The 17,483-nt window shown below is 39.3% G+C and overlaps 1 protein-coding gene across 19 annotated transcripts in view; it reads right to left on the bottom strand.

The window, feature by feature from the left end:
* The window catches only part of FAM13B (family with sequence similarity 13 member B), a 115,438-nt gene extending 98,651 nt beyond the window's left edge, over nt 1-16,787 (bottom strand). For 4 of the 19 annotated variants that reach the window (XM_023617636.2, XM_070234227.1, XM_070234237.1 and 1 more), the window contains exon 1: nt 3,556-3,800. The gene's annotated coding sequence lies outside the window, so the exon portion shown is untranslated. Of the gene's footprint in view, nt 1-3,555; nt 3,801-16,637 lie in introns of those variants that run through there. The other 15 variants (XM_070234229.1, XM_070234235.1, XM_070234250.1 and 12 more) reach the window with 8 other exon arrangements.
* Nucleotides 16,788-17,483: the final 696 nt, after the last annotated feature.

Here is a 17,483-nt window from a genome sequence, read left to right as displayed (position 1 = left end):
CTGATTCAGGCAGGTTCCGTGAGTTCTCTGGTCCCCCATGGGAATTGAAAGTCCTGTGGTCATTGAGTCACAAAGAGTGAAACTTTCCCTTCTCCTCCAGCTGGGGACAGCTGGCCCACTGCTTGCCCTGGAAAGACATCATACCTGGTCTTTCTCGTTCTCTCTCAGCTTACCAACCAGAGGCAAAGGGAAGGAGAAAGGGGAAAAGCAAGGGGAGCAGGAAGGTTCTTAACTTTTACTTCCATGTGTTGGTTTAACGCACTGGGCCTGGTAGATGTTTAAAGCTACCTTTTTTTCTGATGGATGCTTTTATGCTTACTTCAGAAACCACCACCATCCCCAGTCTCTGGTGGTTTCCCACCCATAGTTCCCTTGATCTGAGCAAAAGCACTCTATCCTGGCAGTTCTTTACTCTCTCTTTTAGCATCTAGGAATCTGGTGGCTGACCTCCAACTCCTGGTCTGTGGAAACCTGTTGGTCTCTGTAAGGGCCCTGTCAGATAGTATCTAAGATAGCTCTCACTCTGGCCCATTTGCAAGTGGTCCTGGTGCCACCCCATATTGTTGTGCAAGGTTGTGCAGTCCATACCCTAGGAGTGACATTCACATCATCCTCCTTGTAGATTTGTTTATTTATTTTGACAGTTTTCCAGCAGGTGGCAGTAAAGTGTTTTGTCCAAACTAAGTTAGTGTGACAATTTTCCAATAGATGGAACTAAAGTGTCTGGACAAAGGAGAGCTCTTTTTTTTTTTTTTTTTTTTTTTTTTGAGGAAGATTAGCCCTGAGCTAACATCCACTGCCAATCTTCCTCTTTTTGCTGAGGAAGACTGGCCCTGAGCTAACATCTGTGTCCATCTTCCTTTACTTTATATGTGGGACGCCTACCACAGCATGGCTTGCCAAGCGGTGCCATGTCCACACCCCGGATCTGAACCAGCAAACCCTGGGCCGCAGAAGCAGAACGTGCACACTTAACCGCTGCACCACCGGGCCGGCCCCAAAGAAGAGCTTTTTTCAGCACCATCAGACATTTTTTCCGATGGTGCTGTTTAGGCCAATGGCAGCTCTGTATGGTCCACACCTGGACCACACAAAGCTCTCACGTGCTTCTTGCCCAAACAAACTTGGGAGTACAGGCCAATCCCAGTGCAGCTTCAGCATTCTTCTGCTCTGCTGCCGAAACAGCTGCCAACCCTTCTCTTTTCCTTTATGTTTTCCGGGCAGGCGTCAGACACAGGTCCACTGTGCCCCTCTAAGTGCAAGAGATACATCTCAAGTACTCTGAGTAGTCCCATTGAAGGGCCCTCTCAGCGTGAGGCAGGAGGCAGGCAGGCAACTCTGGTAAGAAGCACGGCATACCAGCAACCCCTCCAAGAAACACTCCTCAATGATTCTCACTTGACCTTTTGTAACTTGTGAGCGTTTAGTTATCCACCTGATTTTGTCTAAATTATCTCATTTCTAGGGGAAGTTCATTTCAGAACTCACTTCTGTGAGTTTTTTTGGAGGGGGTAGGGGGAGTAGTTGGGTTTTTTTATAATATCTTGATGCTTCAGTTAATATCGTATTTTTCAACCAGGGATTTTTTTTTTTAATATCTTAGCAGTTAGAATTACCAAAATCTGTTGTTGTTTTTTTCTCCCCAAAGTCCCAGTACATAGTTGTATATCCTAGTTGTAGGTCATTCTAGCTCTGCTGTGTGGGTCACCGCCACAGCATGGCTTGATGAGCGGTGCGTAGGTCCACACCCAGGATCCAAACAAGTGAACCCCTGGACACCGAAGTGGAGCGTGCGACTTAACCACTCAGCCACAGGGCCAGCCTCTGGGGTAATTTTTATGCCATATCTGGAGACATTTTTGGTTGTCAAACTGGGGAGGTGCTGCTGGCATCCAGCGAGTGGAGGTCAAGGATGCTACTGAACATCCTACAATGCACAGGACAGCCCTCCCCGCACAAAGAGTTATCTGACTGAAAATGTAACTTCCAGTTTGACATCTTGTGACAAACAGTTTCTACTCTTGGCAGTCACTAGGAGAATACCTCAAAATTACATCACTTTTTCCTAAAATGCTTTACCTGTAGATGTAGAGGTCACATTTTAATATATAATTAATGTCAAAATCAGCATTTCAAATAGCTGTTTGGTCAGGATGAGAAGTGATTGATGTATTTCTAAGACTTCTTCTGGAGGTGAGGCCAGGAAATTATTCCTTGAGGTGAGATTTTGTAGTTATTTCTTTGCAAGATGACTTTTATAGCCCAGGGATACAAACTTTTACCCAACTTATCTGAGCAGAGGCTTTATACCTCTCAGAAGTAAGGTCATGAGTCAATTCACTGTAAAAGGAATATATATTCACTGCAACCCCAGACCATGTCCTAGATGCAAGGGAGGACATCAGCATGTCTGCCTCCCCAGTGTCACCAGTGTCAGCGGGATGTGACTTGAGGTCAGGGAGTAGCTGTTTCTGTAGTCACTTTACAACTGATACCCTTATTATTCATAGAGAATGCAAATAGACTTCTCCCCCACCACCAAGAACATAGATTAGTTTGATTAAATTCAGCTCTTCCAGATGTACAGGATGTTGAGCCTACCTCTTATGCTACCAATAAGGAAACTTTCGTTATTCAGGTGTCCTCCTCACCCTTACTGATCTCATCTCTGACCAAGGCTATTTGATTACTAGAAAATAGATTAACTTTTGTTCAGTCAAGGCTGCTATTATCTTTTTTTAATACAATGTTCATAAGAAACTGGAGCCACAGTAGCCAGCAAGAGCCAAAAAGACATATCCCATCCCCACCAATTCTAACACTTAAAAAGTAAAAAGGACAAACATTCGATACTTAATGAATGTTGCACTTGCAATAAGAAAACTTGTATTTGAGTTCTAGCCCTGTCACTTAGTAGACGTGTGACTCTGGTCAAGGTACTTAACCTAAATGCACCTTAGAGTCTCCATTGGTAACGTAAGAAAAATAATAGTAAACTGGTATGCATAAAAGTGTTTTATAAGCTGTATACTACAATTTGTTTCACTCCTCTCTCCTACAGCTTTCACAGGCCTAAAGAAATTTCTGGAAATGTTTGGCCGCTATATCTGGGTTTTTGTTGCTAGGGATGAGGCCGCATGTGGAAACTTGTCTTGGCAGAAGTTGCTAAATACTTCCCCATTTATTTTTAAATGAAAACCAAGAACCCCCAAACTCATGGTGCTGTTTTTAAGATCTTCTGAACCTTCTGAAATACGATAAATACAAGCACACCCCCTCCCTAATTAGAAGCATGTTTACACTGCCCGCTTATAGACTAAGACATAAGTATAGATAAGGTTGGGAAAACATGCAGTTGTGCATGTGGGAAAAACTCCTGCACAAGGAGATGAAGTTGTAGCTACTCTGACTCCTGCAGAGCAGTAAAATGCTGTCAAGTTCAATCAAACTCAGCTAATTAACTTTCTCTTTTCTGAAGTACTCATCTCTACTGGGAAAAAAGAAAGAACTGAAAACCCAACAAAATTAAAATCTTATGATAAAGAAGCAACTCACCATTAGAGAGTGGTATTGCTGGCTCTTCTCAGGAATGCAATGGGATCTATCTGTGCCACTTCCCCAGAACCATTGTACCAGTGTACAAGAATGCATGTTCTTCATAAATGAAAAAAATATTACGAGCTGCAAAGAGAAGAAACTGTTCCAGGGTGTACAAATCCCACGCCATCCAAAATAATGGCAAATACTGTTCTGATCTTAGCAACCCTAAGTAACCTTTGTGCCATTTATTTATTCAACACATATTTCTTGAGCAACTAGTATGGGCCAGGCACTGTGTTAAGCGATATAATCATGATCTCCGCCCTGAAAAATCTTCATCTTACATATCTCTGGAATAGAATATTTTGGAATAGAACCAAAGTTAACATAATGTTGATTTCAGCTTCTATATTCACTCACACAACCACTAGTGCCATCCAGTTTGAGGAGCTGGAACAATTAACAGTAACTCTCATCTTTGCCAACTCCACATTTTTGGCCTGATAACTTGGAATTCAGTGTATGACAATAATATAAGCCAATGAGATCATCAGCTATAAGACTAAGTTGTTTTGCCCTCTTAATTAAATTCCTATGGTCAACTAGATATTTTTTCCACAATCAGAACTTTTGTGGGTTTTTTTAGAAAAAAAGAATAGATATCCCTTTCTCCTCTTCCCTATCCCTATATCCACATAAGGGAAAGAAAAATGTGCTCAGAGATTCAGTGAGATTATGATCTTCACAAAACCATGGGCCTCCTGCTGCCCCTTTAGCCAGAACTCCAGGTAGGAGGGTCTCACCATTCTGTATACGCTACCTCTTCCTTAGAGGCCTTACACTTTTGGGCCTTCCTACCATTTGACCAACCAGGCTTCTTCTCAAATGCCTTTCATTAGGACCACATCTTCTGTGGCAAACTGACAGCCCAAATATTTGCAGATTGCAAACTAGCTAAAACCATATTTTTGCCAAACATTTACACCTGATTGCCCTTTTCCACTAAAGGCAAGAGTATAACGATTTGCAGAAGCATTTAGTGTTTTCTCAATCCTCAAGCTCATCAGCAGAGAAGCTCTGAAGCATAAAGGCTCATACCCTAATTTTCAGCTTTCATAGTGACATAGTGAGAGAGAAGCCAATCTGTATACACAGGGAAGAAGTCTTATAGTTATTATGTATGTATTGTCTTATCCCTGTTAAAGTATGGCACTGTCTGTATCCTAAATAATTGTCTTACCAAAAACAAGTACTGTAAACACACTTGTTGAAAAGAGAAATGGCCCTTAGTTTAACCAAATTTGTTTTTTAATAAGGTTTTGCTATTTTTTTCTTCTTGTTTGCTTTATATGTATTGTTTCCCCCCACCTGGAATACTTTGATACTTCTTATTCTGCCGCACACTTAGAAATATTTACTGAGCACCTAGTATATGCCAGGTACTGTGCTAAGTGCTGGAGACACAGCAGTGAATACACTAGATGTAATTCCCACCTTGAGATGAAGACACTGTAAACATGCCCATGGCATGGCAGAAACCCACTTGTTCAGTAAGCCTAAGTTCAGTTTAAGTGTCTTAAGTGTCACTTTATCTGGGTGGGCAACCTGTGTGACTGCATCTCGGTTGAATAAGGCATCCCTATTCTCTGGGCCCTGGGCATCTTGCCCATATATTACATTGGCAACCTCCCCAAAACTAAGATCCTAGAAGGGCTACATCCTCAGTGGGAGAACAAGAAAAAAACCGGACCTACAGAGGGAAAGGGTAAGGATACCCAACTATCTCCACTTAACTGTGGATGGAGCAGAAAAAAAGAGAAAAAACTCTCCTCTGAGAATTCCTAAACAAGTTTGTAGGCAGATCGGGGGAGGGGCGGGGGGGACAGGACAGAATTTCACAGTACCTGTGTGACCCAGAAAACCCTGAGTTGAAAATTTTACAGGTGATACTTTAGTGACCCAGGCACCTGGTATAGGCATAAGTAAATCTTCTCTGGAAATTCTACAGGTAAGTTTCCAAAATATATGACCTTGTAATAAAATATGACTAAAAACACAAGGAAATAATGAACTTCAGAATAATAACTACAATGACTGCAAGTATTCTAGTCATCAGATACAGAATACCATCATGTGCTACATAACAGTGTTACAGCCAATGAGGAACCATACATACAATGGTGGTCCCATAAGATTAGTACCATATAGGGGCCTGACCCCTGGCTGAGTGATTAAGTTCGTGCTGTCTGCTTTGGCAGCCCAGGGTTCACCAGTTTGGATCCTAGGTACAGACCTACACACCACTCATCAAGCCATGCTGTGGCAGCATCCCACATAGAAGAACTAGAATGACTTACAACTAGGATATACAACTATGTACTGGTGCTTTGCAGAGAAAAAAAAAAGGAAGATTGGCAACATATGTTAGCTCAGAGCCAATCTTCCTCACCAAAAAAAGCATACCTTTAAAAAAAAAGAGATTAGTACCATATAGCCTTGGCGCATAGTAGGCTATACCATCTAGGTTTGTGTAAGTACACTCTATGATGTTTGCACAATGACAAAATCGCCTAACGATACAATTCTCAGAACATATCCTTGTTATTAAATGATGCATGACTGTATATGTGTGATATTCTGATATAATAAGAAATATATATTTGGTCTTTGTCTGCAGTTCCTGGCACAGAGCTCTTAAAACCCTTGTAATTTCTTGAGTGATAAGGGCAAGAGGAATGTCTTTTCTTATTCATAACATACCCCTTTCCATTAAGCCTTAGCTCATGTTAATAAAGTGATTTAGAGTGGGGCCCCTAGATAGCCTCAACCAAGTGATTAGAAGGTTGGAACTTTCAGCCTCACCCTTGATCTCTGGGGAAGGGAGCTGGAGATTAGGCTCTATAAAAAGTCTTGGACAAGACTTGATGAACTTCTGGGTTGGTGAATGCTTCTGTGAGCTGGGACAGTGGTACTCTCCAAAATCCTCAGGGACAGATGCTCTTGAGCTTAGGACCTGTTAGAATGTTCAGGCCTCACTCTATGTGCCTCTTCTTCTGGCTATTCATTTGTATCCTTTATAATATCCTTTTTAATAAACCAGTAAGAGAAAGTAAAGTGTTTACCTGGATTCTGTGAGCCATTATAGCAAATGATCAAACCTGAAGAGAGAGTCATAGGAACCTCTGATTTGTAGCCAAGTCAGACAGAAGTGTGGGTAACCTGGGGACCCACTACTTGCGATTGGTATTTGAAGTGGGGAGCAGTCTTGTGGGACTGAGCCTTTAACTTATGGGGTCTGCACTAACTCCAGGTAGTTAGAGCCAGAGCTGAATTAAATTGTAAGACACCCAGTTAGTGTCCACAGAGAATTGTTTGGTGCAGAAAGCCCGCACATTTGGTATCAGAAGTGTTGTGAGTAGAGAAACAGTTTTTCCTTTAGTATGTTCAATATTTTTGAAGGAATTAGTGGAAATAAAGCGAACGAGGAAATAAAAGACCATCAAAAGTGACCAAGCAATTTGAAAAAGAGCTAAATAAACCTACAAAAATAAAGAATACAATAGTTGAAATTAGAAACCCAAAGGATAGGTTAGCCATCAGATTTCACAGTTGAAGGGAGAATTAGTTAACTGAAAGATCATCTGAAGAATTTGCACAGAGAGAGACAAAGAAATGGAAAATATGAGAGGTCGAGATGCATGGAAGATAGGATAAGACAATTCAACAAATATCTAATTAGAATTCAAGAAGGAAATAATAGGGAGAATGGAGGAAAAGCAATATTCAAAGAAATAATGGCTGAATACTTTCCAGAATTGATCATAACTATCCTAAATTCTGGAAGACCAAAAATTGCCATGCTGAAAAAATAAAATGCTATCCACATTTAGTCACCTCATAGTGAAATTTCAGAACATCAGAGAAAGAGAGGATCTCAAAATTAGGCAGCAAGAAGAAACAGATTAATATTCAAAGAAATGACAATTCAGCTGACAACTGACCTTTCAACAGCAACAACGGAAGCCAGAAGACATTGGAATATGTCTTCAAAACATTAAGAGAAAATTGTCATCAACACCAAATTCTTTATCCAGTGAAACTACATTTTAAGGATGAGAGCAAAATAGAAACAGTTTCGGATAATATAAGATTTGAAAAAATCAGATAAACTTCAGATTTTAAAAGAAGAGAATTTACTACGAATAGATGTTTGTTAAAGGAAATGCCAAAGGATGTACATTTGGAAAAAGAAAAGTCATCCCAGAAGGAAGATCCAAATGCAAGAAGTAATGGTGGCCAAAGAAAATTGTAAACGTGCTATAAATCTAAACAAACACTGGGTGTCCAAAATAATAGCAACAATGTCTAAATTCTACTATGACTGAATAATTTTACATATATTGGGAGAGGGTAAATGGAGTTAAAGTATTATAAGGCTTCATCTTGTTTAGGAGGAGGCTAAATATAGTAAGTTTATAATTTGTTGAATTAAATATGCATGTCAAAATTTCTATGTAATCACTAAAATAAATAAAACAGTATGTTTAACTTCTAGTATATTAGAGGGGATAAAATGGAATGGGAGGAACTTAATCAAAACAATGGCTAGGGACCAGCCTGGTGGCATAGTGGTTAGGTTAGTGCACTCTGCTTCAGCGGCCCTGGCTTCACCAGTTTGGATACTGGGTACAGACATGCACACCACTCATCAAGCTATGCTCAGGCAGTGTCCCACGTAGAAGAATTAGAAAGACGTACAACTAGGATATACAACTGTGTACTGGGGCTTTGGGGAGTAATAAAAAAATGGCTAAGAAATTTTAAAAGCAGGAGAAATAGTAAAAAATTAGCAGAAATAAATCCAAATATATGAGTAATTACAATCAATGTTAAATATATTAACTCTTCTATTAAAAGGAAAACAAATGTCAAACTGAATTTTTTTTTTGAGGAAGATTAACCCTGAGCTAACTACCACCAGTCCTCCTCTTTTTGCCGAGGAAGGCTGGCCCTGAGGTAACACCCGTGCCCATCTTCCTCTACTTTATATGTGGGACACCTACGACAGCATGGCATGCCAAGTGGTGCCATTTCCACACCCAGGATCCAAACTGGCGAACCCCAGGCCGCCAAGAAGCAGAACGTGCGCATTTAACCGCTGCGCCACCGGGCTGGCCCATGAATTTTTTTTTTTAATGCAGCTAAATGCTGTTTACTGCAGACATACTTAAAACATAAGAACACAAAAAGGTTAAACTTCTTTAAAACATTAAAAGTATATATATATATACAAGAGAGTTTAATATACACATACCCTAAATTTCATCAGTGTGAGTCATACCCAACAGAAATGTGTGCACATAGGCATTAAAAGACACATACAAAATGTACATATCTGCATTTTTCATAATGGCAAAAAACAGAAACTCGAGTAGGTATCAATGACAGAACAATGAATGATAAATAAGTTCTAGCATTCATACCATATGATACTATACAACAATGAAAAGGAACTAACCACAGCTACAAGCAACGACATGATGAATCACACAAAAATAATTTAAGTAAAAGAAACCAGACACAAACACATACTGTATGATTCCATTGTAAGTAAATTTCAGGGGCCGGCCCCATGGCCTAGTGGTTAAGTTCAGTGTACTCCACTTAGCAGCCCAGGTTCAATTCCTGGACGCAGACCTACACCACTTGTCAGTGACCAAGCTGTGGTGGCAACCCACATACAAAATAGAAGAAGATTGGAACGGTGTTAGCTCAGGGTGAATCTTCCTCAACAAAAAAATAAATACATTTCAAAAGGAGGGAAAACTAAACTGGTTTTAGAAGTCAGGATTCTGGTTAAGGAGGAAAGCCTTTTGGGGGAATGAAGAAGTCAGTGATTGAGAGAGATCACGATGGAATATTCTATATCTTAACCTAGGAGGTGGTTGCATGGGTATATTCACTAGAGACAATTCATCCAGCTGTCTTCTTATAATACGTACATTTCTCCATATGTATTTTATACTTCAAAAAGTTTAAAAGTAAAAATTAGCTCCCTACCTTTTTTTAAAATTTGAAACTAAATATAAGTGTTTCTGAAAAAAAGCAAAAATAAACCATCATGTCTAGGGATACATATTTGGTGGAAAAGTTTTTTTTTTAAAAAGACCAATAAATGATTAACATAGAAGTTATGGTAGTGGTTCCTTTGGGGAAGAGGGGCAAGAGTGGGTTGTCTGGGTGCTAAACAGATTTCTATTTCTTTTGTTTTTTTCAGAGTTCTATTTCTTGATTTGAGTGGTGGTTACATGGGGTTTGCTTAGTATTAAATTATTGAGCTGTGTATATCTTTGTTTTGGGCATTTTTCTATATGAATATTTCACAGTAAAAAATATTTTAAAACAAGCTTTAAAAAAAACGATAATATAGGAGATTGTCTTCATGATTTTTTTTTTTTTGAGGAAGATTAGCCCTGAGCTAACACCTGCTGCTAATCCTCTTCTTTTTGCTGAGGAAGACTGGCCCTGAGCTAACATCCATGCGCATCTTCATCTACTTTATATGTGGGACACCTGCCACAGCATGGCTTGCCAAGTGGTGCCATGTCTGCACCCAGGATCCAAACTGGTGAACCCCAGGCCACCAAAGGAGAATGTGCGAACTTAACTGCTACACCACTGGGCCGGCCCCCATCTTCATGATTCTTAAAACACAAACTCTTTCACCATAGGGAAAGGATTGATAAATTCATCTACATTGTATTTGACACCATAAAAAGAGCCAAAGAACTGGAATAGTTAATTACAAAGCATTCAACCCAAAGAAGACTATTATCCATAGTATATAAATAACTCCTAGAATTAAAAATTTTTAAAAACCAGACAATCCAATATTAAATTGCACGCAAAAACCTTTTTTATAGGGTCTACACATAAGAGGAAATCCAAATGGCCAATAAATGTATGAATACTATTCAACCATATTAGTAATCAGGGAAAAGCAAACTAAAATGAAATACATCCACCACAATACACCACCAGAATGGCTGAAATTAATAAGTCTGACAATACCAAGTGTTGGCAAGGACGTGGAGCAGTAGAATCTCTCATTCACTGCTAGTCAGGAGACAATTTAGCATTATTTCCTAAAGTTGAAAACATAAAAACTCTGACTAAGCAATTCCACTCCTGAGTATATACCCTGGAGGACCCTGTGTACATAGGTACCAGAATACAAGTGCAAAGATGCTCACAGCTGCATTGATTGTAATAGCCCCAAAGTGGTAACAACACAAAATTCCAGCCACAGAAAAATGAACCATACAATGAAATACATACTGCAATAAAAAATGAATGAACTAGACCTAAACCTACAGATAATAGCATGGTTGGGTTTTATAATATAGAAGGTAAATAAAATACCAAAGAAACGTAAAGAATGGCTGTTATGTAAAGTTCAAAATCAGACAAAGCTCAACTATACTATTTGGAGGTACACACATTGGTTGTAAAATTACAAAGAAAAAGCAAGTGACTGATTACTGTAAAAGTCAGGATAGTGGTTTATTATGTCTAAGAGGAGAGAGGAGGTTAAGTGATAGATAAGGACCACGAGGGGAGCTTTGGGGAAGAGGTGTTGTCAATGTCCTATTTCCTAAATGGGATGGTGGTTACAAAGACATTTGCTTTACAATTCTTTTTTATACTGTACATTTATAGTTTCCGCCCTTTTTTTATGTGTGTTCATCTGGCAATTTAAAAAATTAGAAATAATGGGGAGCACAAGTGGTCATGTCTGAATTACCTTATTTCCCCCTGAAGCTGAACTTGGAAATATTGATAGATGCCCAGAGTTTAATGTCCAGAAAATACATTTAGTAGTCACTTTGTGTCCAAACACTGTCGCTATATCAAAATAAGGGTATTAATTATTTTCATTTGCTCTGAAAACAACTCAGACTTGACCAAAATGGAGTGAGCTATTTGTAAAAAAGAAACAGTAGGTTTTTAGATGGTGGGCAGAATGAGCATGTGGCAAAGGAGTGCACAAAGACGGCTGTGGTAGCAGAATAATGACGTCCCAAACATGTTCCCATTCTACTCCCTGGAACCTGTGAATATGTTAGGTTACAGGCAGAGAAGAATTAAGGTTGCTAATCAACTGACCCAGAGATGGAGAGATTATCCTGGATTGTCTGGGGGGACCCAATGTAATCGCAAGGGTCTTTATAAGTGGAAGAGAAGGCAGAAGAGAGAGGTTGCAGTGATTAGATGTGAGACTGACTCTGAAGAGGGAAGGGGGCCATGAGCCCAGGAACGTGGGCAGCCTCTGGAAGCTAAGAAACGCAGGAGAACAGAGCCTCCCCTAAAAGCCCCGAGATTTTCCCCTAGAGCCCTGATTTTAACACAGTGAGACCCACGTCAGACTTCTGACCTACAGAACTGTAAGATAATAAATGTGTTGTGTTTTCTTTCTTAAAACAGCCTTTTTTTCCCCTTTCTCCCCAAAGCCCCAGCACATAGTTGTATAGCCTAATTGTAAGTCATCCTGGTTCTTCCACACAGGTTGCCACCACAGCATGGCCTGATGAGCAGTGTGTAGGTCTGCAACCAGGATCCAAAGTGGTGAAACCCCCGGGCCACAGAAGCAGAGCAAGGAAACTTAACCACTTGGCCACAGGCTGGCCCCTAAAACAATCCTTTATTTTGGAATAATTTTAGATTTACAAAAAAGTTGTAAAGATTGTACAGAGAGTTCCCAGCTTCCCTTTTTTTAAAAAGATCTACATATTACGTTTATGTTTCCATTTTAAATATCTTTTACTCTATAGCAGTCCTCCTCTCTCCCTCTTTTTTTTTTACAGCCCTGAGCTAACATCTGCTGCCAATCCTCCTCTTTTTGCTGAGGAAGACTGGCCCTGAGCTAACATCCGTGCCCACCTTCCTCTGCTTTATATGTGGGATGCCTGACACAGCATGGCTTGACAAGCAGTGCCATGTCCGCACCCGGGATCCAAACTAGCGAACCCCCGGCCGCTGAAGTGGAACATGCAGACTTAACTGCTGCACCGCTGGGCTGGCCCCCACAGCTTCCCTTAATACTAGTACTTAATGGCTTTTTTTTAAGTAGACTTTAGAGCAGTTTTAAGTTCACAACAAAGTTGAGCAGAAGGTTGAGACTTCCATATACCCCCTACCCCCACATATGAATTTGTGTTGTTTTAAGCCACTAAGTTTGTGGCAATTTGGTATAACAATATTAAAAAATGAATGCAATGGCAAACGGCATTTTTAAGATGAAAAAAGAAAGGCAGATGATTTAGGGATACATACATATATGGTAAAATGCTGAAGAAAAATAAGAGAACAATTAATCCAAAATAGCTTCTAGTGGAGGGTATGGAGCATATGGGGGGGGGGCTCCCCAGGAACAGGGCTGTGCTAGCCTGTAAGTGGCCTCTATGGGAACTAGAAAAAGGATCGTTCTCTAGGCAGATGAATTAGAAAACGACAGCCCAGTGGGCCCACAGCCTAGCGGTATATGACATTGTACCCAAGGAGAAGACCCCATCTTTCACGAGGAGATCCCTCCTCCCCTTGAGAAGGACCAGTTTGCAATGCCTAGTTTGGACCACAGTGCTGGCAGCCCCACCAAGTCCTTTAGAGATTTTGTAATATTCTACTTCTCAAGCTGGGTAGAGGGTACATGTGGTTTGTTTTTCATAATTTATCCTTTAAACTGTACATATACATCGTATACTCTCTTTTATATAGATATTGTTCACAATTTTTTAAATGTCAAAATATTGAGCAATGTGATGAAATGTAGTACCATTGCACCCCATGCAGACCTTTGCCAGTGCTTTGGTGCCATTCCCCCTCTGTGTACTACCTAAAAGTCAGGAAGTTCTTGATTTCAAAATATACTACAAAGCTATGGTAATCAAAACAGCATGGTGCTGGCACAAAATCAGACACACAGATCAGTGGAACAGAATCAAGAGCCCAGAAATAAACCTACATATCTGTGGACAGCTAATTTTCAACAAAGGAGCTAAGAACATACAATGGAGAAAGGAAAGTCTCTTCAATAAATAGTGTTGGGAAAACTGGACAGCCACATGCAAAAGAATGAAAGTAGACCATTATCTTACACCACACACAAAAATTAACACAAAATCGATTAAAGATTTGAACGTAAGGCCTAAAACCGTAAAACTCTTAGAGGAAGACATAGGCAGTATGCTCTTCGACATCAGTCTTAGCAGTATCTTTTTGAATATCACGTCTCCTCAGGCAAGGGAAACAAAAGAAGAAATAAACAACTGGGACTACATCAAACTAAAAAGCTTCTGCACAGCAAGTGAAACCATCAACAAAACTAAAAGACAACCTAACAACTGAGAGAAAATGTTTGCAAATCATATATCTGATAAAGGGTTAATATCCAAAATATATAAAGAACTCATACAACTCAACAAAAATAAAACAAACAACCCAATTAAAAAATGGGCAGAGGAAAACAATAAATAAATAAGTAAATAAAAAATTTAAAATGGGCAGGGGATCTGAACAGACATTTTTCCAAAGAAGATATACAAATGGCCAACAGGCACATGAAAAGATGGTCAACATCACTAATTTCTAGGGAAAAGCAAATCAAAACCACAATAAGATATCACCTCACACCCATGAGAATGGCTATTATTAAAAAGACAAGAAATAACAAGTGTTGGAGAGGATTTGGAGAAAAGAGAACCCTCGTACACTGCTGGTGGGAATGTAAATTGGTGTAGTCACTATGGAAAACAGTATGGAGATTCCTCAAAAAATTAAGAATAGAACTACCATATGATCCAGCTATTCCACTTCTGGGTGTTTATCCAAAGAACATGAAAACACTAATTGGAAAAGATATATGCATCCCTATGTTCATTGTAGCATTATTCACAGTAGCCAAGACTCAGAAGCAACCTAAGTACCCACCAATGGATGAATGGATAAAGATGTGGTATATACACACAATGGAATACTACTCAGCCATAAAAAAGATGAATTCTTGCCATTTGCAACAACATGGATAGAACTTGAGGGCATTATGCTAAGTAAAATAAGTCAGATGGAGAAAGCCAAATACTGTATGATTTCACTCATATGTGGAAGATTAAAACACCAACAACAGTAACAAGCAAACTCATAGACACAGAAAATAGATTGGTGCTTACCAGAAGAGGAGGGGGAAGGAGAGAGGGTGAAAGGGGTAAAAGAGCACATGTGTACCCTGAGAGATAGCAGTTAGACTTTGGGTGGTGAACATGATGTAGACTACACAGAAACTGAAATATAATGAATGTATACCTGAACTTTACATAATGTTATAAACCAATATTACCTCAATAAAAAATTAATTAAATAAAAAAATAAAAATCAAGGCATTCTGAAGGTTATTAGAATGATGCTTTTCTTAATTCCATGTCAGCTCCTTTTAGAGTTGGGGCAAATTACCCATGAGTAGGTAAATAGGATTTCCCTTGTTTCGGCGTCTATCCCTATCTTAAAGAAGAGGTGTTGTCTGTTTTCTCACCCAGATATTGTACACAGTGGTAGGAGCTAAATGTGTAAACCACAGAGAAGTTGGTGGGAACCTGTAATCCAAGAAAGTTCCCTGGGACTAAAGAGAAATTTCATTTTTAGGGATCTGACATGTCTGATAAAATCTGACATGTTGACCTGAAAGGAAGAAAAGAGGCAGACAGATGAACTCAGAAGGTTCTGTGTCAGCCCAGGAGTCTTGGATTCTGAGAGAGTACAACTCTGAGATCGCTTTGACTCTTCCAAAGAAGCCCAGAACCTTTTTTTTTTTTTGAACAGATCATCTTGGGTAGGATGGAAGGCTACTGAAACACCTCTCTCTCGCTCCCATGCAGTCCTGCTATCTTCAGAAAGGGTCACTGGTCCAACAATCCAAGCCCTGAACCAGGAAGAGGAAGTTTTGCTTCTTGCATACAAGCTCTTCCCACCCTTCCAGACCTAAGAAGAGCTTGGCTTTACCCAACTATGATGTTGAATCTAGACAAGTACACACAGAAGGGCTGAGAAATGGTCTAATTCACACCACCACCTTTTTAAAATTGTTTTCTCAAATACAAAAATAATATATAATCATTGGGAAAATTTTAAAATTTTAGAAGAATAAAGAAGAGAAAGCAAAATTCTCTCTTCACCCCCTAATCTTACTCTCCTCCCCAAAAGTAAACCTTACGAAGTATATCTTCCTAGACCTCTTTTCATACATTTACAAAATGCACACGCATAATTATTTTTCTTAACATACAGTAATCATACTGTAGTGTTCTATAATATGCTTTTTATACATAATATTTACACATAATATTCCATAGAAATCTGTCTCTGCTAAAAAAAAATTAGGTTGTTTCCAGTTTTCTCTATTAAAAACAGTAGTGCAATAAATATCTGTACTCGTGTATATTCGTGTGTAACGGATTCTTAGAAACAAAATTGCTGAGTTAGAGTAATGAATTTACAGTTTGATAGGTATTGCCAAACCTACCTCGGAAAAGGCTTTATGAACAATATAGGAAAATGCCTATTTGCTTAAACTTTCAGCAAAAACGGATATTACGTGAATATAATTATATATATATTTCTTTTCTTTTGGCTGATTTGATGAGCAAAAACAGTGGTACACATTATTGAACTTGCATTTCCCTAATTACAAATGAGGCTGATTACATGCTTCCTGGCCAGTCGTATTTCTTATTCAGCAGATTACCTATCCATCTCCATTGCCTGTTTTTCTGCTTGCAACTTCCTCATTTTGATCCTAAGAGTAGCTACTATATATTGAGCACTTGGCTGTGTGCCAGCCATTGTACTAGGAGCTTTAAAGTAAATTTTTTCTTAAAACAACCCATTTTGCAGATGAGAAATATGAGAAACACATGGAGATGAAATTCAAACCGTGGTCTTTTTTACTGGCATGTTTGACTCTAAAGGCTACACTTTCTCCACTATATCACTATGCCAAAAAGCCTCATTTTACCCAAATGTGGAAACCCCAAAGGGAAGTGACTCACCCAAACACAGCCTCGTAGCTAGATGCCCATCTCAGCCCAGACCATGGGTGGGCTTTTCACCACCCTGGTCTTCCCAGAAAACAGGGTTGAAAACTGCCAAACGGCTGTTCAAGCAAACATATCAGACTTGGCTGCCTATTATCTGTGTCCTTAGAGATAAAGAACCAATCCTCAGGACAAGGGTCGAAGATAAATAAAATACAAACTCCAAGAAACATGGAGACCTTGGCCCCAATTCCATCCATATCACAGCCAAAGCAGAGGGCTGATGACCCTACAAGTCAGCCTTAGAGACTAGCATGGTTTCTAATCACCTCCCAAGACCCACCTGCCATGCTGAAATTCTTTTTAAAACTCTGAGACTGCACAAACTATTAATCACAGGTATGAGTAGCAAACAGTCAGTTTTAAGGTTCTGCTCTTTATAAATTCAAGATGTTTATTTTATAATCCTTTTATTAAATAACTCAGAATGAAAAGTGTCCCTAAGAATTTCACCTCTGTTTTTCTCAAATGTGATTAACCTAATGAGAAGTATAGGAAATGTGATTTTCTGATTTTATTGTTCATGTTGATCACAATCTTCTAAAGACAAGGAGGATGGGGTAAATTATGTCTAAGAAACTGCCAAAATCTCTTCCTTCAAAAAACATTAATTAAATGTCTGTGTAATGAGTTGATAACAGTTTGAAGCTGGGTACATGGAGGTGCATTAAACTATTCTTTCTACCTTTGTATAATTAGAATTTTCCAAAAATAAAAAGTTTTTAAAAAGTTTTACATGCCGGACACTGGGCCGGGCACTGGAGGTCCCGCAACGAGTGGAACATAGTTCCTGTTCTTTTG

The sequence above is a fragment of the Equus caballus genome, chromosome 14, assembly GCF_041296265.1.
Source record: "Equus caballus isolate H_3958 breed thoroughbred chromosome 14, TB-T2T, whole genome shotgun sequence".
NCBI lineage: Eukaryota > Metazoa > Chordata > Mammalia > Perissodactyla > Equidae > Equus > Equus caballus.
This window is presented reverse-complemented; position numbering and strand designations above follow the sequence as displayed.